This window comes from Zalophus californianus, chromosome 1, assembly GCF_009762305.2.
Source record: "Zalophus californianus isolate mZalCal1 chromosome 1, mZalCal1.pri.v2, whole genome shotgun sequence".
Taxonomy (NCBI): Eukaryota; Metazoa; Chordata; class Mammalia; order Carnivora; family Otariidae; genus Zalophus; species Zalophus californianus.
Window position 1 is genome coordinate 97,203,465 of NC_045595.1, and position 24,705 is coordinate 97,228,169.

At 43.3% G+C, this 24,705-nt stretch overlaps 1 protein-coding gene across 17 annotated transcripts in view; it reads left to right on the forward strand.

Moving 5' to 3' along the window:
• The window catches only part of ZBTB38 (zinc finger and BTB domain containing 38), a 111,089-nt gene that overhangs the window by 48,936 nt on the left and 37,448 nt on the right, over nt 1-24,705 (forward strand). Inside the window, exon 7 of one of the 17 annotated variants that reach the window (XM_027585344.2) lies at nt 19,891-19,955. The exons of 14 other annotated variants lie outside the window; for them this stretch is intronic. The gene's annotated coding sequence lies outside the window, so the exon portion shown is untranslated. Of the gene's footprint in view, nt 1-19,890; nt 19,956-20,045; nt 20,350-24,705 lie in introns of those variants that run through there. 2 more of the 17 variants (XM_027585351.2, XM_027585350.2) reach the window with 2 other exon arrangements.

The following is a 24,705-nucleotide window of genomic DNA, read 5'->3' on the forward strand; positions in this document are numbered from 1 at the left end:
AACGTAGGACTGCCGTGCTGGAACGCATAGCAGTGTGACAATGGGGAGTGATGGGCTCTCATCAAGGACTGGGGGCCTCTGGTAGGTGTGAGAAGGGAGGCATAACTGAACCTTCTTTAATGGTGGTGACTGAGAGTTTTGCCTGCTCCTAAGGAAACATTCTAAGAGATAGAAATAACCAATCCCAATAACCAGTGCTGCTTCCGTGACATGTCTGGACTGGAAGCTATTAGGGTGGTGAGAACAAAATGGCCACAGTATCTTAGAGACGAAATCCTAACTTCCTATCAAATTAATTTAGTTTAAAAAGTGAATTAACGGAAAGCCTTTTCAGTCTTTCAAAGCTTTCACCTGTGTTTTGAGGGTGTAATGTGGTGTAGCATTTTGTTAATTTATGATTGGGGTGATTTTTTCCAGTCTGCATGGTGCTTTCAGATGGCCTTGTGCCCTGCACGCTGAGTGGCCTGGGGTCCCTTGAGCAGCATAAGACTTGGAGGTGCAGCTATAGATCTTAGCCCCACGACAGCTCTCTCTCTTCCTCTTCTTCCTGCTACTGCCAGGGAACTTAGCTGTGAACTCTGGATCTCAGTTCCCTCTCCCATTTATCCAGAGGAGTTGTTGCCATGGTGTCTGTGGTAGGTTGAATGGTGGCCCCCAAAAGATACGTTCATATCCCAATGGCTGTGAATATGACCTTCTTTGGAATCTTTGCAGTTGTGAGTTAGCTAAGGATCTTGAGATGAGCTCATCCTGGCTTGTGGGGTGGGCCCTGAATCCAAAGACAAGTGGCCTTATAAGAAACACACAGAGGAGCAGCACATAAGGAAGAGAAGGCCATGTGAGGATGTAGGCAGAGATTAGAGTGACAAAACCACAAACCAAAGACTGCCTGGAACCACCAGAAGCTGGAAAAGGCAAGGAAAGATTGTCCTCCAGAGTCTTCAGTGACACCTTGATTGCAACTTCCAGCCTCCAGAAATGTGAGAGAATCAATTTCTGTTGTTGTTAAGTCACCATGTTTGTGCTAACTTGTTACAGCATTATTAGGAAGCTGATAACAGTGTCTAGTCCTAGTCTTGATTCAGAAATGCCTGGGAACTTGTTAAAAATTGATTTCTGGGGCTTGACCCCTGACCATTCTGATTCTGTCGGTGTGGGGTGGCATCCAGAAATCAAAGTTGTTTTCTGTTGTTGTTTTATTTTAAGATTTTATTTATTTATTTGATAGAGTGAGAGAGCACAAGCGGGGGGGAAGCGGGAGAGGGAGAAGCAGGCTCCCCGTGGACCAGAGAGCCCAATTCAGGGCTCGATCCCAGGACCCTGGGATCATGACCTGAGCTTAAGGCAGATGCTTAACCATCTGAGCCACCCAGGTGCCCCAAAACTAAAGTTTTTAATAAGGGCCACCAGGTGATTCTGATACATCTGTTACCCCTCGGTAGTGGTATTCCCCCAGCTCCTTCTGTTTGTCCACTCTACCTTCCTTGGACCATTTCCCTGCTCGTGTTCTCGACCACCTCCATTGTGTCAGTGCAGTGCACATCTGAATCTTCAGCCCAGTTTCCTTTCTATTTCGGATGCCTGTTGATTGAGGGCACCACCTGCATTTCCCACAGGCTCCTGAGGGAGCACAGACTTCATTATCCTCCTCATAAACCAGCTCTTTGATCCGGTTCCCTACCTGCCAGTGGCACATCAAGGTAATGGACCTGGGGTGTCAGCCTTCATTCTTCCCTCTCTCGCTCTCCTCTGATTTCCATTGAGTTGATTCTTCCATCCAAATAGCTTTCAAATCTTTCTCCCGTGTTCATTCCCTACCTTCTCCTTGCCTTCTTTCTAGACTCCCTCCAGACGTCCTTCTCACCAAATGGTTCCCAGAATGATCTGTCTGCAAACTTGCCAAATGATTCCCGCTTAAAATCTTTTAAATGACTCACCCGTGTCCAGGCTGCTCAGAATCATCTGGAAATCTTTTTTCTTTTTTTTTAATCGCCATACCCAGTATTTACCCAACACCAAACGAATCAGAATCTCCGGTTGGAGCCTAATGTTGGTTCTTTATCCAATTACCATAGATGATTCCAGTAAGCAGTTTAAGGTTGAGAACTTCTGGACTAGAGGATAAAATCCAAAGTCTTGGTAACACTCAAAACTCTTGACAACTAGATCCCTGCCAATCTCTCTCTCCATCAGGCCCTCCCCACAGCCTGTGCAGCACCCATCCCCCCCTCTTTGCCATTCCCTCCAGGTGTCATTCAGTCTCACACCGCCTTGCCTTTGCTTAGACCTCTGCCTGGAATAAAGGGTTTTCTCTCTTGGATTCCAAAGAAATGCTCCCTGTCTTTCAAGACTTGGTTCCACCTCTCTCTCCCTGACTCTCCTTTCCCAGACTCAGTTTAAGGCTGCATCCTCCAGAGTCCTGGGCACACTTGCTAGAGCACTTTGATCGTCACAGAGGAGCTGTTTGTCTGCATGTCTGTCTCTTCCATTAGACTGTGGGCTCCAGGAGATTGCTCGGTGAGGGAAGAAATAAAGGATTAAACAAGGCCAAGGGGATGAAATAGTGTTTCTGCTTCTCTGAATTATTGGGCCCATGCTACCTTACACTCTCATTAGACACTTGTTAAGAAAACAGAACTCTCCTTGGTTGTAATGAATGTAATGAAGTTGTAATAGTCATGGTGGTTGTATGTAGGGCCACTAGTTGTCTCCATAGTCATTGCTTCATTTAACTAACCCAGTAATCATCTCAGACATCATTCCCATTTTACAGAATGAATCAAACAAAATACTTTGTAATCAGGTAATACAAGATGGCAGAGAACACAGGGGAAAGCATGGGTGATCGCCTGGCCAGCAGTGTTAATGGTGTGTAGGCTGGTCAGGAAAAACTGGTTCTGTTGGTCAAAATCGCTCTTGATAAGTAGTCTTTTGAGTGGCACATTCACATTTGGCACTGAATTTGGCATAAAACAAACACAGTCACTAAACATGTCACTCAGAAGATGAGATGGTGGTTTATATTTGCTAACGTTTGGGGTCACATAAATACAGTCTTCCTTTTAAGTATGCTAGAAGGAGTTTGTGACCCGGAGTCACAAGACCAGGGTTGAAAACCCAACCTTGCCAATTACATGATTACACGTTATGGAGTGTTAGGATTTTGGCGTAATTTTTCTGAGCCTCAGTGTCTTCATCTTTGAAATGGAACTAGTATCTTACAGCTGACAGGGGTGTTGTGAGAAAGAAACTGAAATGGTATGTTTGAAAGTGATTTGTAAATGGTCTGGACTAAGCAGGAGTAAGGCTGAGTGTCCTTGTCCGTGTTCTGTGTTTGGGTTCAGGAGGTTGGCCTTTGGGAAGTGTCAGGACGCGGAAGGGTGGTGTTCTGCTGGGTCAGTGAACATGGGCCCTGACCTGAAACACTTGCAGGTTGTCTGATTTCCCAGTGGAGCAGAGTACGAGGATGCTCAGCCTCAAAAGAACAAATGGCACGAGCTAGTTAGGGAGGTTGTGGGAATGGAGAGAAGTGGTTAGAAAATTAGAGTCTTGTTGTGCTTACTGAAACAAGAGAGCCGAGAGAATGTAACTGGTCAGGGTTTTGCATTGGTTCACCTGTAACCAAAGGCCAGCCCGGGGACCACAGTTCAACTCCACGGAGCTTGACATCTTGTTCTTTCAAGTAAAAGTTTTCTTTTCTGCAGCTCAGAAGTTTTCTGGATCTCAGTGCAAGAGCTCACTTACCCTGAGGTCTCAGTGTCGTGATTCTGAACATATTACTGCATTAACACAGCCAGAGCTGTTCTTCACAGGATCACTTCCTCAACGTATAGATTCAGCCTCCTTCCTCCTCAAAAATGAAACCAAGGCTTTATCTTTTTTATTCGGATAGAATGAAAAATACTTTCCAAGTCCTGATCTTGAAATATGATCTGTGCGGGTGGGGGTGTGTGTATGAGAAGAATAACCACATTCTGCCACTCTCTGGAGGTGGGTACGGAAAACAGTCCGGACTTTTTGTCACAGACGTCGCCATCTTGAACTCAACCTGTAAGTTTCCGGAGCGCAGATGTGTGTGACATGTAAAAAAAATCGGTAGATCTATTATAAGACAGAATTGACATTCTAAAAATATCCCAACACGCTGGGGATGATGAACAAAAGGAACGTTATTAAATTTAGTCAGAATAAATGAGTGAATTTTTGAGCTTCAGTTAAAAAAGTTCAGGCTTGGAAGTTTGGAAGCCAAGGAGGAAGAAGAAAACAAGGGAAGAAAGGAGAACTCCGTGCCAAAAACAGAAACACCTGTATATCCAAAATAAAATCATTTATCGAGCACTTATTATTTGCTTACTATATGCACTTGCCGAGTGCTCAGTTACTCTCATTTAATCCTCCCACACCCTGTGAGGTGTGTAGTACTCGCTCCATTTTATAGATGAGGAGACCAAGGCTCAGGGAGGTCAAGTCCTTTCTGTGGTCATGCTGTTAGTAAGCAGGTCCCAGCCTCTGCCTTTTGAGCATGGTATAGTGAAGCATGTGGAACCAGAAGTCTAGAAACCAGTTTTGGTCAAATCACGAGCTCTTAGGCAAGTCACTGGACTTCTCTGTGCCTCAGTTTTCTCACATCCAAAACGAGAGCCTTGGACCAAACCTAAAGCTCCTTTTGTCTATAAAACCCTTTTTGCAGCGAAATAGCAGAAGCAGCTTGAGATGTTTAGCCCAGGGAGGGGGCTGTGTGGAGTAAACCTTCAAAGGGCTGTTGTGAGGCAGACGTCACAGTTGAGGGCCCCTTCTTTGCTGCCGGTGAGGCCTGCTCCTCTGAGGAGGAAATGCCTGCACTGGGTGGAGCCCTCCCCACCCCCGATCTGAGGACTCTCTGCAAGCCATTTGTGGAGAATTAAGAATGAGTTAGAGTGCAGCGTCCACTAAGAAGCAGACTCTCTTTGCTTTTTGTTACCTAAAACACTCGAGGTCTATTTATTTTGGAACAAGGCCTACTCATCTGCCCATTTTGAGAAAGACTTGGGGGACTGGAGTATCAACCCCCCAGGACACAAGAGCATTTCTGGGTGTGAATTCAGCACCATCTTGTGGACACAGCTTTCTGGACTGGGGATGGGCTGTGGTCATCAAATGTATAAAAGAACCTCGAAACAACCCTGAAAAAGCTGCGGCTCAGGCAAAGCTCTTTTTAACAGGGGCTGCCTAATCTCCGAGCTGGGAACTGCCTTAGGGAATTTGCTTTTATGACCGTAACCCTGTTGTTAAGCCCATGACACCTGGAAGAGCAGCATGGGCAGACTCAGTGACACAGTAGCCAGACCTTCCCAGGAGCTGTGTTCACTAGGAAGGGCATCTGTGCAGAGGCCTCCTTGGGAGGGAGCCCCAAGCTCCTTCCTCCATGGCCTCCCTTCCCCTGTATCCTGCATCCAGCCCCAGCTCTTCTGGTGCAGAACACCCCCTGCCTGCATTCTCTCCTCCCTGCTGCTACTGATTGCCACTCAGGGCATGACTTCTTTATTGTGCTTCAAGGCCCCCTTCCCAGTGAGGTGAGGATGGACCAGAATGAAGCTGTGAAGAGAACAGAGCACTCAGGTTGTAAAATGCTTTGTCTTCCCTAACTCTGTTTACGAACACTGATGAGGCTGGCTACTTGGACGTTTTTGCCATTTCTGTGTGTGAAGAAACTGAGTAATAATCTAATCTGGGGCTCAGATGACAGTCTGAGGGCAGTCTTGCTCAGCGCCTTTACCCAGAGTGGAAGGAGCAACGTGTGAACCCAGAGAAGCCACTGACCTCTTCTCTGCTTATTCTTCGCAGTAGGGTTGTGTGTGCGGGGCAGGGTGATATCTTTAATGGGCTTGTAGAACTTCCCCTCACCCCCAAAACAACAGTCACTAACTTTGTATTTGGCTTTATGTATCATAATATCAACGTCATTGATGCATGTACTTATTCTTTTAAAGCAAGTGTTCTTTCAATTGCATTACTGTCCTTAGGTCAACATATTCTTCCAAGACCTTAATATAGGAGTTCTTACTATGTTACCCACAGTCCCTTATTTTGCTAAATATTTGTTTTTGCACTTACCTTCCATGAGTATTTTTTAGTTAACTTCTTTTCTTTTGGGGTCAGCCTGACTCCCAGCTGCCCAGCCTGTCAGAACTAGTCTTGCTCAGGCTCCCTGGAGGCCCGTGAAGCCTGAGACTCTCCAGGCCACCCGTCTTTCCATTCAGCTTCAGAGAAACCCCTACGTACAAAATGGCCCCTGATTCCAACAACTTCTCAACCAACAAGCAGTAACTTGGTTGCTATTATCAAAATGAGATGGGCTAAAGAAAAGAGTTGTAGGTATTGTTTTCTGGAATTTTCATGGAAAATTAGGGTGAAAAGAGCAGTAGAATGAGATACTACATTTTATCTATTTGTCTCATCTGATCCTATTAAGCACTAAATTGCACTATTATATCCATTTTGTAGATTAAAAAAAGGTTTGGGGGCGCCTGGGTGGCACAGTCAATTAAGCGTCTAACTCTTGATTTTGGCTCGGGTCATGATCTTGGGGTCCATCGAGCTCTGTGTCGGGCTCCGTGCTCAGTTTGGGGGGGTCTGCTTGAGGATTCTCTCTCAGCTAGATAAATCTTTAAAAAAAAACAAACAGGTCTGGAGGTGTTAACTCGTCCAAGTTCATACAGCTAATAAGTGGCAGAACTGGAATTTAAACCGAGGAGTGTGTAAGCAGAGGCCCTGCTTTACTCTCTGGGTCTAAAGATAAAACTGTACAGACAGAGAAAGGACAACCCAGTGGTATGGGAGAAGGAGGGCTTGGAACTATTGACTACATCAGACAGTTGTCAAAAATTTTCCTCAAGAACTTCAGTGGAAGCTTGAACTGGAATCCCAAAAAAGTACATAAACATCTTAAACCCCAAATTAACCCAAATTTTTACTTTTTTTTTCTGAACAAACCACAATCTAATGAATCCATTAAACTAAGACATAAACTAAAAAAATTCTAAAATAAAAAAAAAGTGTTCTCTAAAATAAATCATAACCAAACCGACATGGTACTAGATTCCTAGTTTAAAGTAAGAAGGAGGAGGTCCCAAGATGTCCCGTGATATGCAGGGAAAGGAGCAAACGTGGTCTGCCTGGAGTCTGTCTACAGGAGAGGTGAAGAAGCAGAGCACAGCGGAGGCTTTTTTTTGTTTGTTTACTGTTTACTTATTTATTTATTTTAGAGAAGGGGGAGTGGGACAGAGGGAGAAGGAGAGAGAGAATCTTAGGCAGGCTCCATGCCCAGCTGATGCGAGGCTCTGTCTCACGACCCTGAGATCATGACGTGAGCCGAAATCAAGAGTCGAACCCTTAACCGACTGAGCCACCCAGGCACCCTAGGAGAGGCTTTTTTATGAAGGTAGAATAATTTGCTATCTAAAACATGTAACCCCATAAACTGACAGTACCTTAGCTTTGCCTTATATAGCATTATTTGAGTGATCTGACCTAAGAGGACAAGTACACATCTTGGAAATGTATAGAGGATTTAGTGTATGTCTTAAACATTATTTTGGTCTCCTTCCTACCAAGCCTTTTACCAGAATTGCTAACAAACACCTAAGTTGAATGATTTTTTTTAAAGATTTTATTTATTTGAGAGAGCACTAGCATGGGGGTGGGGGTGGGGAGAAGGAGAAGCAGACTCCCCGCTGAGCAGGGAACCCGATGCGGGACTTGATCCCAGGACCCCAGGACCATGACCTGAGCCGAAGGCAGACACTCAACCGACTGAGCCACCCAGGCACCCCAAGTTCAATGATTTTTATTTGAATTTTTTCCTTTTTTTCCACCTGCTAAGAAGACTACTAACAAACAATGCAACTAAAAAAAAAAAGAATTTAGGCAATACTTGGAACTAAATGCCCACATAGGAACTAAGGCTCAGATGTAACTGCCATCTGCATTAGGGAAAAATGATAACTGCTGAGCCCCTCTGGGGTAGTAAGCACTGGGAGGGGTGTGGGGACCTCTGGGCACACAGTGAACTAGAGCATTTGTCCCTGCCATTGAGGAATTTCACATTTCCTATATTTGGGGCCTGGGGCCAAGGCAGTATTTGTTCCTACCGACATTTACAACTAATTATTAATTGGTGATAGTAATATTAATCATAATTTTAGTAAGCTTTGTGCCAGATACTATGCCAAGCACCTTATAGGTATTATCATTTAATCCTCATGTTAAGCCTGGTAGATTCTATTTTTAGCTCCATTTTGCAGATGAAGAGGCTGAGGTGCAAAGAGCTTAAACATGCCCAAGGTCACAGCCAGAACGTGACAAAGCAGGTCCACCTGACACCAAAGTTCAGGCTCTCAGCCACTATCCCAGACTGGACATGGCCTGCCTTATCCTGAATGATCCTTTAGTGGAGCTCTGTTTCATGAATGGACTAATACAGTGCTTTGGGGGGTCTCTCAGTTCTCCTGTTTCAGGAGCTTTATTTAATCTCTCCACTCGCTTGCCCTTTCAGTCCCCACGTCTTATGGTAGCCCCTGTGTTGCACTCAGTAACTGGTGAGTGGTAGGCATTTGATAAGTATTACCTTGAAATAGAAATGGATCAAAAACTCGTAATATTGGAGCAACTAGCTGGCTCATTCAGTAGATTATGCAACTCTTGATCTTGGGGTTGTAAGTTTGAGCCCCATGTTGGATGTAGTAGACATTACTTAAAAATAAAATCTTTAAAATAATAATATTTCTGAGCACCATATATTATTTTGAAGTTTACATTTTTCTTGGGAAAACAAAAGTAGAATGTTATGGAGAATTCTGGATTTCCCTAAAGTACTCACCACAGGGCCACCTGGTGGCCCATATGGCATCATTGTGCATTTTAAAGAAATGGCCCCCTCCATCCGGCAGGAGGATGCAGCCCTCACCAGTGCACCAGCCTGGCCAAGCAGAGCATGAACTGGCTCTCAGTCTCTCCTTCCTGGGGCCACAGCACATCACAGGGCATAACCTGTCCCCCTGCTAATGGCAGCTCTGCTCAGGTCCAGCCAACAATTTGCCAAGCACTCCCACACTGGTAAGTAGGCTGGGGTCGGGAGCATATGAGCCTTTGATACCAAGAAAGAGGTGGAAAAGCTGAGTTCTTGGCGCTCCTGAACCTGAAATGGAGAGTCTGGTGTTTGAGTCATACTGCCTGGGTCTGAATCCCAGCTGTGCTGCCCACTAGTTAAATGACCCCAGTCAAATTACATAGCCTCTCCATGTCTCGGTTTTCTCATTTGCAAAATCAGATTGCTGTGAGCTTAATCGGGATGGTGTATACAGAGTGTGTAGAACAGTACTGGGCACATGGATGTGGCTGGCATATGACGTGAGTTTCCTCCTGTCTGATGAGCAAGTCTTGTTGGGGACATTGATGCATTTGTGGTAGGATGTCGGTGTCACGCTAAAGTAGCCCTCAGAAAGGCTGCCCAAGGGGCGCCAGGCTCTGACACAAGCAGGAGACAAAAGTGATTTGTTTCTTCATAGCATAGTTAGAAGTCATGGGCCAGTGCATGCGCACAGTTTTTTTTCTACTACACCCACATGTTTATTACTTTGAAGTTTTAGTATTTTTTAAAAAAGTTATTTTAAAAGTTTGTTTCCAATTTAGTCCAAGCACTCAAGGGACAAAGGCCAAATCCCTGGAGTTTAAACTATTTAAGAACAAAATTCATCTGAGTACATTTTAAAGATTTTATTGACTTTATTCAGTGATTTGTGAATTGGGCAGCATCCAATGTAGCAGATAAAAAGGAGCACCAAAGAGCTATGCAAGGCAAGAGATTTTATAGGCAGACTGGAGCAGAATAAGGAAGTTATACTGGGCAAAAGGCAGATTGGTTATTGCAAGGTTACTTTCCTTATATGGGACAGCAGGGCATCATCAGGCAGATTACTTACTTAATGCTGATCAGTTGATTCCTTTTTTTTTTTTTAAACTTTTTATTTATTTATTCATGAGAGACAGAGAGAGAGGCAGAGGGAGAAGCAGGCTCCCAAAGAGCAGGGAGCCTGATGTGGGACTCGATCCCAGGACCCTGGGATCATGACCTGAGCCGAAGGCAGATGCTTAACCATCTGAGCCACCCAGGCGCCCTGATCAGTTGATTCCTGATTGACTGGTTTAAGATTCCATTTCTGGAAGAGCCAAACTAAATTAAGTTTCAGTTTGATGACATGGGGCTTAGCATAAGTGACTCCATTTGGGGCCTGTTGTCTTTTTTTTTTTTTTTTAAGATTTTATTTATTTATTTGACAGAGCGAGACAGCGAGAGAGGGAACACAAGTAGAGGGAGTGGGAGAGGGAGAAGCAGGCTCCCTGCTTAGCAGGGAGCCTGATGCGGGGCTCAATCCCAGAACCCTGGGATCATGACCTGAGCCAAAGGCAGCGCTTAACCGACTGAGTCACCCAGGTGCCCCTGGGCCTGTTGTCTTAAACAGAGCAAAGCATATTAGTAGAGCTTAAAGTATTGCTCTTTTCTTTCCTTTGAGCCAAAGCAGTAATAGTAAGCCATTTTTCTGTGTTTTGAAGCTGTGTTTCAATGTTTTAACTTGTTTGAGCAGTGACAACTTTGTGCGCAGTAGATGGCCCTCACTTGTCCTAGTTAGCTCAGCTTTAAGCTAGCAGTGTTGATTTGGTTGTGTGTGTGTGTGTGTGTGTGTGTGTGTGCGTGTGCGCGCGCGCGCGTGTGTTTCCTTATACCATGGCAGAACAGCTTCTTGACTTCTTTATGTTCAGCAAAGGCATTCCCCTCTTTTACCATAGGTGACAAATAGGACAGTTTGCATTGACCTAATGCTGGATCCAGAAAGCTTGGTAACAGTGCCTGGTATTGTGGGCTTTAGAAGGCTTCATGTTTGGGTGCTTTTTGTTTTTGCATTCATTTAATAAAGGTTTATTAGCACCTGTTATGTGCCAAGTAGAGTGCTGGGAGCTAGGGATACTGGTAAATAGTCTTAGCCCTTATAGAATTTATACTTGTGGTAAAGGCTCCCATTTGTCCATACTTAATTACAATTGTATTGAGTACTATGAAAGAAAAATATGCTGAGAATATATGACAGATGAACCTAATTGAGGGAGGACGAATTGTTGGTTGGAGGTGGCTGCCTCCTGGGCTAGAGGGCATTCTAGGATGCAGGAGCAACATGTACAGAGGGCCAGAGATAGGAAGATCCTAGGCATACTCAAGGAACAGAAAGAAGGCTGATGCAGGTTAGAGTGGCAGGAAATGGGGTTAAGTCACAGAGGACTTTATAAGCCTTGGTGAAGATACTGGAATTTGGATTTAGGGTTTTAATGAGCATCACTGGCCATGTCTCCATTCTGTGTTTGTGGGGAGACTCTGCCATCTGTCATGGAGAAAGCTCACAACCAAAGTTGGCCCTCCCCTGGAGACTCTCTTTCCGTAGTGCTCCCCCGAGGCTTCGTACTCATTGCTGTCATGCTGTACCCTGACGGACAGGGCTTCAGCGTGAGCTTCCTGACCCCTGAAGACTGCATCATCCCCAGTCCAGCGATGAGAGGGTAAATCTAAATACTGGTGGGGAGGGGAGGGGAATGAAAACTCATTTTCCTGATACATACACTTGAGATTAACAAATCCTCGCAGTGCAAATCCTTGGTCTTTGTCTTCTGAGTGCTTGGACTGAATCGAATTGGTAATAGACTTTTAAAAATCAACTTTTTTTTAATACTGAAATTTTAAGTTGGCAACGTGGCTGTAAAGGCCTGGTGTCGGGTGTTTAGCCAGTTCTGGGCCGGGGGGCAGACACGGTGGCTTACTGTGGTATGTGTTCAAGTGGCACCTAGAGAGTGCCCGAGCTCAGTCTCTAGCAATGCTCGGGTTGCCCTGGGGACAGCTGCCCGGGGCAAGGGGTCTGCTTGCCTTAACTCCCATGCTCAGTGGCCCTTCCTGGGGACCATTCTAACACATTCTGCTTCATGCCAGGCAGCATCTCTCGGTTCCTTCTTGGCGTGTGACCCAGGCTGGCTGCTCCCAGTGGCTCTAGCTCTTGTATCTCAGCCTGGGTCTGTTCCTGCTGTTTGCACTCCGTGCAGAGCAGTTTTGTGTGGCTAGATCAGGTCACCTGCTGTCTTCACTCTTGCTGTGTGTGTACATGCCTGTGAGGCAGCGGAGTGTGGGGGACTGAGCCCTGCACCGCCTTCAGCAATTACAGCTCTCCTGCAAGCAAGCACTTACTTGTCTGGGCGCAGTTTCCACTCAATACTGTGGACCCAATAATATCAGCTTCTGTATACCCAGCACAGACTCTGTTCATTCCCTTAACCCTGTGAGTATATAGTAATATCCCCATTTTATGTGCCTGCCACACAGGATGGTGAAGGGGATTAAAAGAGTTAATATGTGAAGTGCTTCACAACTGGAAATCCGGAAATGTGTCAGATAAAAGCAGTTTTATTCTAAATTGATTGGGGAAATGCAAACAGATAGATGCAAAGTGTAATGGCAATATGTATGGTGCCTACCCATATCTAATATTGCTTTAGAAACATGTATCTATTTACAGGATGGATTGTGTATTTAGTAAATGAATATTGAGGACCTACTATGTGTCAGGCACTGTTCTGGGTGCTTTAGATATGTCAGGGAAGAGTATCAAAGATGACTGCCCTTGTGAGACTTCAGTTCTAGCAGGCAGATGGACCATAAGCAATAAAGGAATAAATTGTGTAGTATATTGGAATGCTGTGGGTACCGTGGAAAAGAAAAAAGCAGAGCAGGGTACAGGGCACAGGGAACGCAGGGGAGAGGGGCAGGTTGCTCTTTTAATCAGGGTGAGCCTCGTTTGTGTTTTTTGTGCATAGCCACTTCACTAGTCATTCAGCAGATATTTCCCTAGTGCCCACCGTGTGCTGCGTCCTGTAGACGTAGCAGTGAACAGGGTGGACGAGGTCCTTTCCCTCCTGGAGCTTACCTCCTGTTGGGCAGAGTGGACAGTGAACAGGTAGGTAGGCCAACACACGTGATAATGGCAGGTTGCGATAGGTGTACGAAGGAAAACCAGGCATGGTGAGGATGAGTGAAAGCAGGATCAAAGACAGGGTGGTCCCTGCAGGATGATGTCTGAGCGGGCCCGAAGCATGAGAGTGAGCCAGCCACGGGCAGTTCTGGGATCAGTGTGTTTAAAGAGCCCAGGGCCAGAAGAGACTTGGCAGGTAGAGTAAGCAAAAGGAGGCCTATTGTGGTGAGCACAGAGAGTGGGATGGAAGGCAGCAGGAAAGTCCAGAGAGAGTGGGCAGGACCCGTGGACCACCCTGGGCCTCACAGGCCACAGTGAAAGGTCTGGATTTTGTGCTGACTTCAGGGGAAAACCACTGAAGGGTTTTAAGCAGGGCTTGGCTTGATCTCATTTGTGTTTTTTAAAAGATCTTCCCATGTACCGCATGAAGCACGGACTACATATGCAGTTCTCTCCAAAGCCACCAGCTGAGCAGGACGCGGTCAGTCCTCCAGCTGGTTCCAGCCCGCACTCACTGAACCCCACTGTGTGCCAAGCGCTGAGCTTTGCACTGTGTGTGTTGCGGCACTCACTCCTCCCTGCCCAGTTTCTGGCTCATCCAGAAAGAACCAGTGTAAACTGTGATTGCTTGTCGTGCGGTAGTCCCCAGAAAGCTGGGGTGCAGAGGGAGCAGGGGCTAGAGAGGGAAGGTACCATGGGGAGGTGGGTTTAGATAGTATAATGCCCAAGCAGCAGTTGGTGTTCGGTCTGTTTCAGGATGACCCATCCTTATGACTAGCTGGAGGGTCATTCTTGTTCAGTAGCCAGAATATCTGACAGCTCTTCCCTCTGCCCTTCCCAGGAGGAAGCAGTCCACTGAGAGGAACAGGGCCATTAAATCAGTCGGCCCTTTAGGTTCACAAGAAAATGGTATTTGGTTTTTGAAAGCAGCTCTTGATGATAAGCTCACCCCAAACTGAGACGTTTCTGAGGACAGGAACCCTGTCCCTGATCATTTTGGTAACTCGGTCCCCCCAGCATTCAGATTAAAAATGCCTTCCACATCAGGGACTCCGAGTGTCAGTGGAGCTTGGCTGAGATGAGAAACGAACACAGCACTGGAGGGCTTTAGAGAGAAACACTTGAAGCCTGTTGGCCACGTTTCTTAAGCAGGTATGTGGGCAAGCTCAATCCTGAGATGAACCCAAGGGACATGGGCTACCCTGAAATACTGTTGTGTTTGAAAAGGAAAAAGAGAAGCCAAGGACCTTTTCCCCCTTTCATCTTTCCAAACAAGCAGCCTGAAATATTTAACCGAGCCCATTGCATCACTCATGAATCTGATAATACTTGTTCTTACAATCAATATGCACGCAACTACAAGTCTAGAGACCAAATGTTTACCTTTTCAAAGTAATACATTCAGGTAAGGTTGTTCAAGCCAACCTCCCTCTGTCGAATACACCCTAGTAGCTTTCTGATGTCGGCCTTTTTGAACAGCTTGAATTCCAGTTGAAAAAGCAAACTTCCCTTGCCTTACAACGCCTTCTTGAATCTGATAGTTTAATTGCATTAGAAAATGCAGCTCTTCTCTACCCTTTCGGACTGCATTTAGAAGAGAATCAAGAGGATTTTCCTTTTCCTAGACACAGCCATATTCTCTAAAGGGCTTCTGTTTTGTAATCTGTTTTTGAGATCCGATGCGTGTATTTCTGACACCTTGTCATATGAGGAGGTCTGATGTAGTCCCAACGTGACTACGAGAAAGTGTGCTGCAAAGATGTGTGCGGGCTGGGGGTGTGGGATCCCTGAAGCAGGGTCCTTTGTTGGCACACTTTCTGCGGGGACTTGCAGCTTCCACTCGATATGGGCCCCACACTGCCCCAAAATGGACTGTGCGTTTGACTTTTGCAGGATTCCAGGTCAGTATCCTAATATAGTGTGTTCTTTTTTTAGTTGGGTTTTATTTCTAAGTTTCTTTTTATAGAAGAAGACGTGCAGTAGAGAGAAGCGAAAGTTGCTCTGTTGATTCAGTTTTGTTGTTATGTACGTTAGGAATTGAGTAGCCAACGTGCTGTGCTGCAAGAGGGCACTTGGCCTCTGCCTCTGATCAGAAGATTTAGAAAAATGGGCCTCAGTCTGGCCCACAAGAGTGGCCTTGCTCAAGGTAGCGTTACTTTGCTCTCCATCGGCTCTTAAAGATTTACTAATAAAAGCACACCAAGTTTTATTAGCAAGCGCTATAAAGTTCTACATGATAGGTATGTTGTTGATTAATAACTTAAAGAGGTTTTCCAAGGTTTTTTTTTTTTTTTTCACTGTGAGAGTTAAAGTTTATATGGAAACTCTCACTTTAAGTTTTTTGACTTCTGTGTATTTCAGTAAAGTTGTCTTGACTGATTGGGAGGGAAGATTTAATTAAGCTGGAAATACAGGGAGTTAATTGCTCAGATCATTGGTAAGAATTGTTTCCCTTTTTTCAAGTTTAGTTGGAGAACGAGTAGACCAGTGCCTAAAAGCAGTCTCCAGGATCTAATGGGGAGGGAGCTAATTTGATAGACGAACGGATAGAATCATATGGGCACACAGAATACTGTGACCAAGCTAACCTTTGAGATTTGGAAGGCAGGAATGCAAGCAGGGCTAGATTGTTCAAACAGAAGAGAGGCGGAGGTCCTGCAAATCAAGGAACAGTTTTCACCAGAGTACGGAGAGTGTGGAGGGACTGCTGGTCCCCCTGGCTTTTCAGCCGTGCTCAGACTCCAGGGATGGTGAGTAACCACTTCAAGCCTAGGCAGTTAAAAACAGCTATGGAACATGTATCTGTGTGACTGCGGGTGTGTCTGTTTCTCCATCCCTTGGCCTCTCCTCCTGGTGGGGATTTCTGCTTTGTATTTTACCACATTTTCATCCACTGTGTCCCTAGTTCTTTTAAGCCTATATCTGATTTATTTTGAGTAAAATAATTTTTAAATAATATCTTTAACAATCATTTTGAACATTTTCTTATAGGTTAGAACAGCATTTCTCAAACTTGTTGTTCCCAGGACCCCCTTACACTCTTATAAATCATTGAGGACCCAAAGAGCTTTTGCTTATCAGAGTTAAAGATCTATCAATGTTTGCCATATTCAGAATTTAAAAGGAGAACTTAAAAAACAATTAACCCATGAAAAATGACTACAATAAACCCAGTTGCATGATAAAATAACATATTTTTAAAAATAACTGTTTTCTAAGGCAAAAAATATAATGGGAAGAGTGGCAAATATATAACATTTAACTTGATAGAAAGACAGCTGGATTTTCATTTCGGCTTCTGAATTCAGTGGCAATTATGTTGTTAGAGTTGAAGTATGTAAAGAAAACCTAGCCTCATACAAATAGATGGTTGGAAAGGGGAGAAGTTTTCTAATAGCTTTTTCAGTTAATTGTGGATATTCTTTGATACTACACCAAAACTTGACAGGTAGGTGGTTTTTTAAAGATTAGTCACAATATGGAACTTGAAACCATAAGCAATGAACTTTCCATACTTTGTCACATTTAAATCTACTGATGTCTCTTTCACCTTTTAGCCCGTGCATGGTTTTTTGGTAATAATATGCATTGGTTATTTGGAAAATATTAGTTCACTGAACTGTGCTGGTCTTCCAGACTCATTGCATGCTATCCAAAAATCACCTTCATTAACATTACCACTAACCTCATTAGAAAAATCATTATGTATTGAGAAGCATAGAGCTCATGGTGGTGGATACCAAAGTTTATGTTAAATACCAAGTTTTCCAATATTGTAATTTTCCTGACAGACAAATTTTATTACTGGCGATAAAATGGCTACTTCCTTGAGGGACACCTGGGTGGCACAGTCGGTTAAGCATCCAGACTCTTGATTTCAGCTCAGGTCATGATCTCAGGGTCATGGGATCGCGCCTAGCAGGGAGTCTGCTTGAGATTCTCTCTCTCCCTCTCCCTCTCCTTCCATTCACTCTCTCTCTCTCTCTCTCTCAAATAAATCTTTAAAAAAAAAAAAAAAGAAATGACAGGCACACTTAGTTCATTTTAAAGTCAGTGTTTGCCCAGATATCCACATCTGAATGACCAGAGTTTATCAGTTGTTTTTTCATGTAAAAACGGTGTTCCATGAAAAAAAAGTTGGCTAATTCAACTCACAGCACAAAGAACCACCCAAGTGCTTTTCCTTAAGGCAGTCATTGTTTTTTCAGTATGCACTTCAAGTGTTTTGTGTGTGCCTCCCATTTTATCACACAGAATAGTAAAAAGGTGTATATTCAATAGTCAAAAGATTTAACAAAATTAATAATTTTCACTTTTTCGTCTGGATATTACTGGCTTGATGTTTGCTACAGCGTTAGCTCTTTTACCCATCATTGCTTTTGTACTGTTCATGCACATGTTAACATGCTGGGGGAAGAAAGGCAAATGACATCTTTGTGTTATTATGCAAATAGTTTTGCCCTCCTGAGCCGGACGAAAGGGTCTTGGGAGACTCAAGGTCCATGAAACACTTTGAGAACTGCCTGATTAGAAGGAAACTAGGGAAAAAATGGACAGGAATTAATTTTTATTTTTCTAATAAAAGAAGAGAGTTAATTTTGCTCTCTGTAAAGTAGAGTTTGGGTTCATCTGGTTCTCATTTTTAAAGCTTTAAATCAGGAACTTTCCTAAGCACAATGTGTATTGAAGCCATTTGCTGCTCAGGGGCTGAAGAGGCGGTTCCTCTCGCTCACTGTTAGCATCGTCAACAGTGTGCTGTACCCTATAAGTATCAGGAGAACAAAGATGAGTTAGATTGACCCCGCCCTCAAGGAGCAAGCAGGGAAGGATATAAACATGAACAAATGTATAACACTGCATAGTATTATAACGCATGTTATAATAAAGATAGCCAAAATCTAGAAATTCTAGAGGACGGACACTGCCCAGATGGGCAGTCACCTGAGATGAGTAAGTTTAAGGAACTGCCAAGCAGAGGAGATAGAAGCTAGGAGAGGAGAAACTCAAGAGGAAATAATTTTTCTCCTAGAGATTTTATACAGATGTAATTTATAAATCTTCCGAAGTTAGGAAAAAGGTATCCGTGGCTAGGGAGTATGCGAGCTTTGCGTGTTAGCGCATTGGTGTGGGGGAGGGGGCTAGGATGGAGAAGGGGGTTTCTGCTTTGTACCTTAATACACTTCTGTACTGTTTGAATATTTTACCATGAGCATAGACTTATTTTTTAAAGATTTATTTATGTTAGAGAGAGAGTGCAGGGAGGAGGGACAGAGGAAGAGGGAGAGAAACCCAGACAGACTCCTCACTGAGCGCAGAGCCCGACTCAGGGCTCATCTCACAAACCTGAGATCAGGACCTGAGCCAGAACCAAGAGTTGGACGCTTAACCAACTGGGCCACCCAAGCACCCCTATTTTATTTTTTTTAAAGCTAGTTTATTCTAAAAGCTGAAGAAAAGGTAATTTAATCATCAAAAGTATTTTGTTTAAGTGCCCACCTTTGCATTAAATACATGTGTATTTATTAGGGAAGGTCGGGGTATGGCAGGAGACAGAAGCAGCAGAAGATCCTAAGTATATGAATTAACTAGAATTTCCCAATGGCATTTATATAAAGTGTAATTATAAAGTATGTTTATCATATAGTTATAAAATTCTTAAAAGCATTTTATATACTCTTAAGTATATTTTACGTAAATATACACATATGTACTTATAACGATAGTATGGAATTTTATATTTATATAGAGGTTTATATTTTGTATATGTATATGTATATATACAGATTTATATATATAGGGGCGCCTGGGGTGGCTCAGTCATTAAGTGTCTGCCTTCTGCTCATGTCCTGGGATCGAGCCCCATGTTGGGCTCCCTGCTCAGCGGGAAGCCCGCTTCTCCCTCTCCCGTTCCCTCTGCTTGTGTTCCCTCTCTCACTGTCTCTCTGTCAAATAAATAAATATTAAAAAAAAAGATTTATATATGTGTGTATATATATTTATGTATATGTGTATATATATAAATAAATAGAGGATGACCATTCATCATATTTCCCCAGGTACTGAACCAATATATACCTGTTTCTCTGGCATAGTTATTAGTTGCATCCATTTTCTCTCTCAAGTGTCCTGTTTTAGATGCTGAATTATGTGTTCACCCTATATTTTTACATATATATGTATATATATTTATAAATAAATGTATGACTATGTAAACATTTTTATAGCATATGCTCATATATTTATAATAAAGCCACACATTTGTTTGTACATACATATAATACATGCATATGTGTATTTATGTATTTAGAAGGTATATGTTAAAGGCTATTTATAGCTTAAATACAAACTCAGGAAAATAGTAACATAAGTCAGATGACCACCGTTACCTAATTACAAATTATTTTAAAAGAAATGTAGGCCCACCAAAATTTTTGCATCTGTGACATTTTTATTAGCCTTTTTCATGTTTATCTATTCCATCTTGGTAATATTACTGAGAATAGTGAATTTATTGCATGAAACTTGCTTTTTAGAAAACATTTTAGAAAGTTACACATAAATTAAATCTCATCTTCCCATCTTATATTTATTTTTCTGAGGTCTTCCGTGGGCTTCCCATTGGCAGGAACTCCTAAAGCTTCAGTATTAAGTTACTCTATAAAGAAATAGAGTAGCGGAGGTCACTTTAACTTTTTTAAGTCAAGACTACTATTTTTGCTGAGGATGACTGCCAACACACAAAAGCTCATTTATAAGTCTTAATTTTAATTTTGGAGCTATCTTTAAAGTTAAGTATGTCTGATAAGATCTGTGGGTCTAATGTTATTTTACGTAATGTTCTTATCAGCTGCAACAAAGGAAGCCAGCTGAAGGGGCCAGGCTGGTCATGTGACAGAGAGAAGCCACTTGGTGGTAAGTGCCTGGGCCAGCAGCGTGTGACTCTAGGTGACCGTGATGAGGGGGCACAGCTGCTAGGCGCCCAGTCCTTCTTGCCAGGCAGGCAACAACCATTGTTGCCCACTCTTCTTATTGTTCAAGAAAAGATATATTGATTTTTATGTTAAATCTTACTCTTTTCGACATCAGCCCCGTTTTTCAGAAACATGGTTCCAAAGACCAGGTTGGTCAGACAAAACCTGCGGGAACCAGATTTCCCTGTGGTCCTCTGGTCTACAGACTTCAGACTCATTTCTCTGTTGCCCTTTGGACATGTAGGATGTGGCTTATAGTTATAGCAGCTTCTGAAGTGATCAGGTGACTACAGCCGGGAGGCAGTCCACGTGGCAGGCACTGGTAAGCTCGAAAGGTGGGTGCTGGGGTCTGAGAGACGTTAAGGTGCACCTGCAGCAACTTTCACTGCTTTTCTAGCCTGCATGTGCAGATTGGGGCTCGTTGTTTTACACTCTTACATTGACTCTTGGATTATAAACTTCTTGAGGGCATGAAATTCTGTGCCTCTTTCTGAGTGAAATTCTCTTTCCTCCCTTTGTTTATATCTGCAGAGCTAAATTCTGCTCTTAAGATCCAGTAAACGGCACTTCCTCCTAAGGAGCTTTGCTGAGCTACTCCCTGTGCCTTCCCTCACTCCCACTCCCAAGCTGCTCCCCAGAACTCCCACTGTGTTCTGACCAGCCTGCCTGCCTGCCTGCCTGCCTGCCTACATGATCCCGCACATGTCTTTGTTATGCAGCATTTCATAAACATATCTTACTTCCCTTGCTACACCACAAAACTTTGAAGGCAGAATTTTTTTTTCTTTTATGGCAATGGGGTTTTATTGTCAGCCGCCCCGGGCCTGGTTCTAGCTGGTTGATAAAAACTACTTGGGGTGCCTGGGTGGCTCAGTTGCTTAAGTGTCTGACTCCTGATCTCAGCTCGGGTCTTGATCTCAGGGTCATGAGTTTAAGCCCTGTGTTGGGCTGCACACTGGGTGTGGAGCCTGCTTAAAAAAAAACATTCTGTGTTTGTTTTGCCCACGGTGTTTCTTCTGCTTAGAATGCCTTTCCCACACCCCAGTTTTACTTTTTTTTTTTTAAGATTTTATTTATTTATTTGACATCGCTTCTCAGCCTTTTGGCTAAGATCAAGTGTATTTATTTGACAGAGAGAGAGAGAGCAAGAGAGGGAACACAAGCAGGGGGAGTGGGAGAGGGAGAAGCAGGCTTCCAGCTGAGCAGGGAGCCCGATGCGGGGCTCAGCCCCAGGACCCTGGGATCATGACCTGAGCTGAAGGCAGACACTTAACGACTGAGCCACCCAGATGCCCCCCCCCCAGTTGATTGATGTCAAGCTTTCCAGGGCCCCTATAAATAATAAGTTGGCATTTCATCCTTTAACACTTTGTACATACCTTTAGTATAAGGCCTACCATCATGCATTCCAATTATTAGTTGACAGTTCTCTTTTAGACTCTGAGCTCCTTGAGGACAGAGACTTGCCTCACATGCTTCAGTATCTCCAGCCCTGAGCCCTGTGTCTGACCATTGTTAGGTATTAACGTATGTGCTGGGTAAAATTGACACAAGAATGAAGTTTTTATGTATGTGCCAAGAAGGCAAATCGAAGTGCTGCACAGTCACTATGATTTTAAAAGGATTCCTGCCACACGATGGTAGATAGTCCCCCTTTTGAACAGTGTCATACTTGGATATTCCAAAGTTAGGAGGATGTGTTAATGACATATATAATGATACTTCCTATTATATGTTATTCTAACTATGATTAAGATATTCTTAGATTTTAACAGTTAGCCTTTTACTTACCATCCTAGCTGAGCAATCTAAGTGAAGAATCATGCAATCCTACAGAAGTGGGTGGGGCTTATCATCAAACACCTCGGAGTATTAGCTTGATGTGAAATACCGCATGCCCTATGTGGAGGTGGGGCCTTGTGGGAGTTTCAGAGTGCTGTGAACTGGGGTGTTTTGGAAAAAGCAGTAGTTTTGAGGTGGAAGGACAAAATAGGTGTCAGCATGGAACTAAGCCAAGATGGAAACCACCGTTTAAAACCATAGTACATGGGGGCGCCTGGGTGGCTCAGTCGGTTGAGTGACTGCCTTCGGCTCAGGTGAATCGAGCCCCACATCGGGCTCCCTGCTCAGCAGAAAGCCTGCTTCTCCCTTTCCCTCTGCCTGCCCCTCTGCCTACCTGTCCTCTCTGCCTCTCTGTCAAATAAATAAATAAATAAATCTTTAAAAAAATAAAAAATAGAAAATAAAAAAATAAAACCATAGTACATGTTTTGCCAGATCTGAGACTACCCAGTCAGGCTGGGTAAAGAATTGGAATAATGTATGGGCTTCAGAAAAGCCAAATAGGGTGAGAATAAATGAGTCAGGAGAGAAAGTAGATTCTACAAGGGCCCAGGGCAGAGACCCCAAGGAAGGCAAAAGAAGCATCAGCCAAATATGTCATTGATCTATAACCAGTGAAGGATGGAGTCCCGCTGTCTGCTCAGGGTGGCCCCCTCTCCTTCAGGGGCATAGAGGAAGCCGCAGATTCTAGTACATTTAATTCCATTTTTATTCATAGACTTAATCCCTCACACTTCTAGGAAAGATTCAAGAACAATTACAATTAAAGGAAGGGTAAACAAGAGTAGAAGAACTAAGGTTAAAAAAAGAAAATGAGACCATAGTCACACCAGAAACCCGGGCTAACTATGGCTACAACAGGCGATGATGAGAGTTAGTTCTAAGCTTCCTTGTCTTGGGAATAGAAGAATTTGTTAGTAGTAATGTAGTTTTTCCTATGGCTAGAAGAGATCAAAGAATTAATCAAATGGATCCTAAAGTATAAAGGACACTAAATAACATAATGGGCACAACTTATAATAGCTTTAGAAAAGGGTAAAAAGAAATTCGTAAGTGGCCATCTGGTCTCTCCACAACTGAATGAATGCCATGGGTTAAAGGTGGGTCTCCAGGGCGAGGAAGACCTTGCCACTGGGAGCTAAAGAAGTATCTTCAAGCTCTGCTGCTTTCTGGACATCACTTGGTAAAGAGAGAGAGGCTGGATGAATAGCTAGTCAGTATGGCCTTTAGACCAGAGGGAGGTTTTTGGTTTTAACTGCAGGACTGATCTGTTAGTGTGCAGTGAAATTAGTTTAGTGAGTTGCCGTTAACATTTTTTAAATGAGAGACAACGGAACAGGACAAAATACATCACACACAGTGCATGCAGTAAGGTTAAGTTTTAATTTTTGTGTCTTAGATCCCTACGGACCATGTATTTCTTATATAATATTCTATCCCTCATTAAAATATTAATTGGTAGGCTCTGGCCATCCCAGGCTTATGGTATAAAATATATAGAAAGAATAACAAGAATTATGCTCTGGGAAGAACAGAGATAAGATCCTTGAACCAGAACAAGAGCCACTGTGCCTTTAAATTGTGCTAATTTAGGAACCTGTGACTGGACTCAATATTTTTTTATTGAAATATAATTAACATACAGTGTTATATTAGTTTCAGGTATATAATGATTCAACAGGTTTTTTTTTAAGATTTTATCTATTTATTTGAGAGAGAGAGACACAGCGAGAGAGGGAACACAAGCAGGGGGAGTGGGAGAGGAAGAAGCAGGCTTCCCACCGAGCAGGGAGCCCGATACGGGGCTCGATCCCAGGACTCCGGGATCATGACTTGAGCCGAAGGCAGACACTTAACAACTGAGGCACCCAGGTGCCCTGATTCAGCAGTTCTGTACATTGCTCAGTGCTCATCACAATAAATGTATGCTTGATCCCCTTTATCTAGTTCACCCCTCCTCCCACCCACCTCCCTCTGGTAACCATCAGTTTGCTCTCTGTACTTAAGAGTCTGTTTTTTTTGTCTCTTTTTTTTTTCCTTTGTTCACTTGTTTTATTTCCTAAATTCCACATGTGAGTAAAAATCATATGGCATTTGTTTTCTCTGACTTATTTCACCTAGCATCATACCATTTCGGTCCATCCATGTTGTTGCAACGGCAACATTCTTTTTTATGGCTGAGTAATACTCCTGTGTGTATGTTTCAGTGTGTATGTGTATCACATCTACTTTATCCATTCATCTGTCAGTGGACACGTGGACTGCTGCCATATCTTGGCTATTGTAAATAATGCTGCCATAAACATAGGGGTGTGTATATCTTTCCAAATTAGTGTTTTCATTTTCTTTGGGTAAATACCCAGTAGTGGAATTACTGATGCTGGGAAAACTGGTTGGCTACATGTGAAAGAATGAAGCTGGACCACTTTTTTACACCACACACAAAAATAAACTCAAAATGGATTAAAGACCTAAATGTGAGACCTGACACCATAAAAATCCTAGAAGAGAGCACAAGCAGTAATTTCTTTGCCATCAGCCATAGAAACATTTTTCTAGATATGTCTCAGGCAAGGGAAACAAAAGCAAAAATCAACTGTTGGGACTCACCAAAATAAAAGGCTTTCACACAGCAAAGGAAACCATCAACAAAACAAAAAGGTAACCTACCAAATGGGAGAAGATATTTGCAAAGGATATATCTAATAAGGGGTTAATATCCAAAATATATAAGAATTTATACAACTCAGCACCCAAAAACCACAAATAACCCAATTAACAAATGGGCAGAGGACCTGAATAGACATTTTTCCAAAGAAGGCCTACAGACGGTCGACAGACATAGGAAA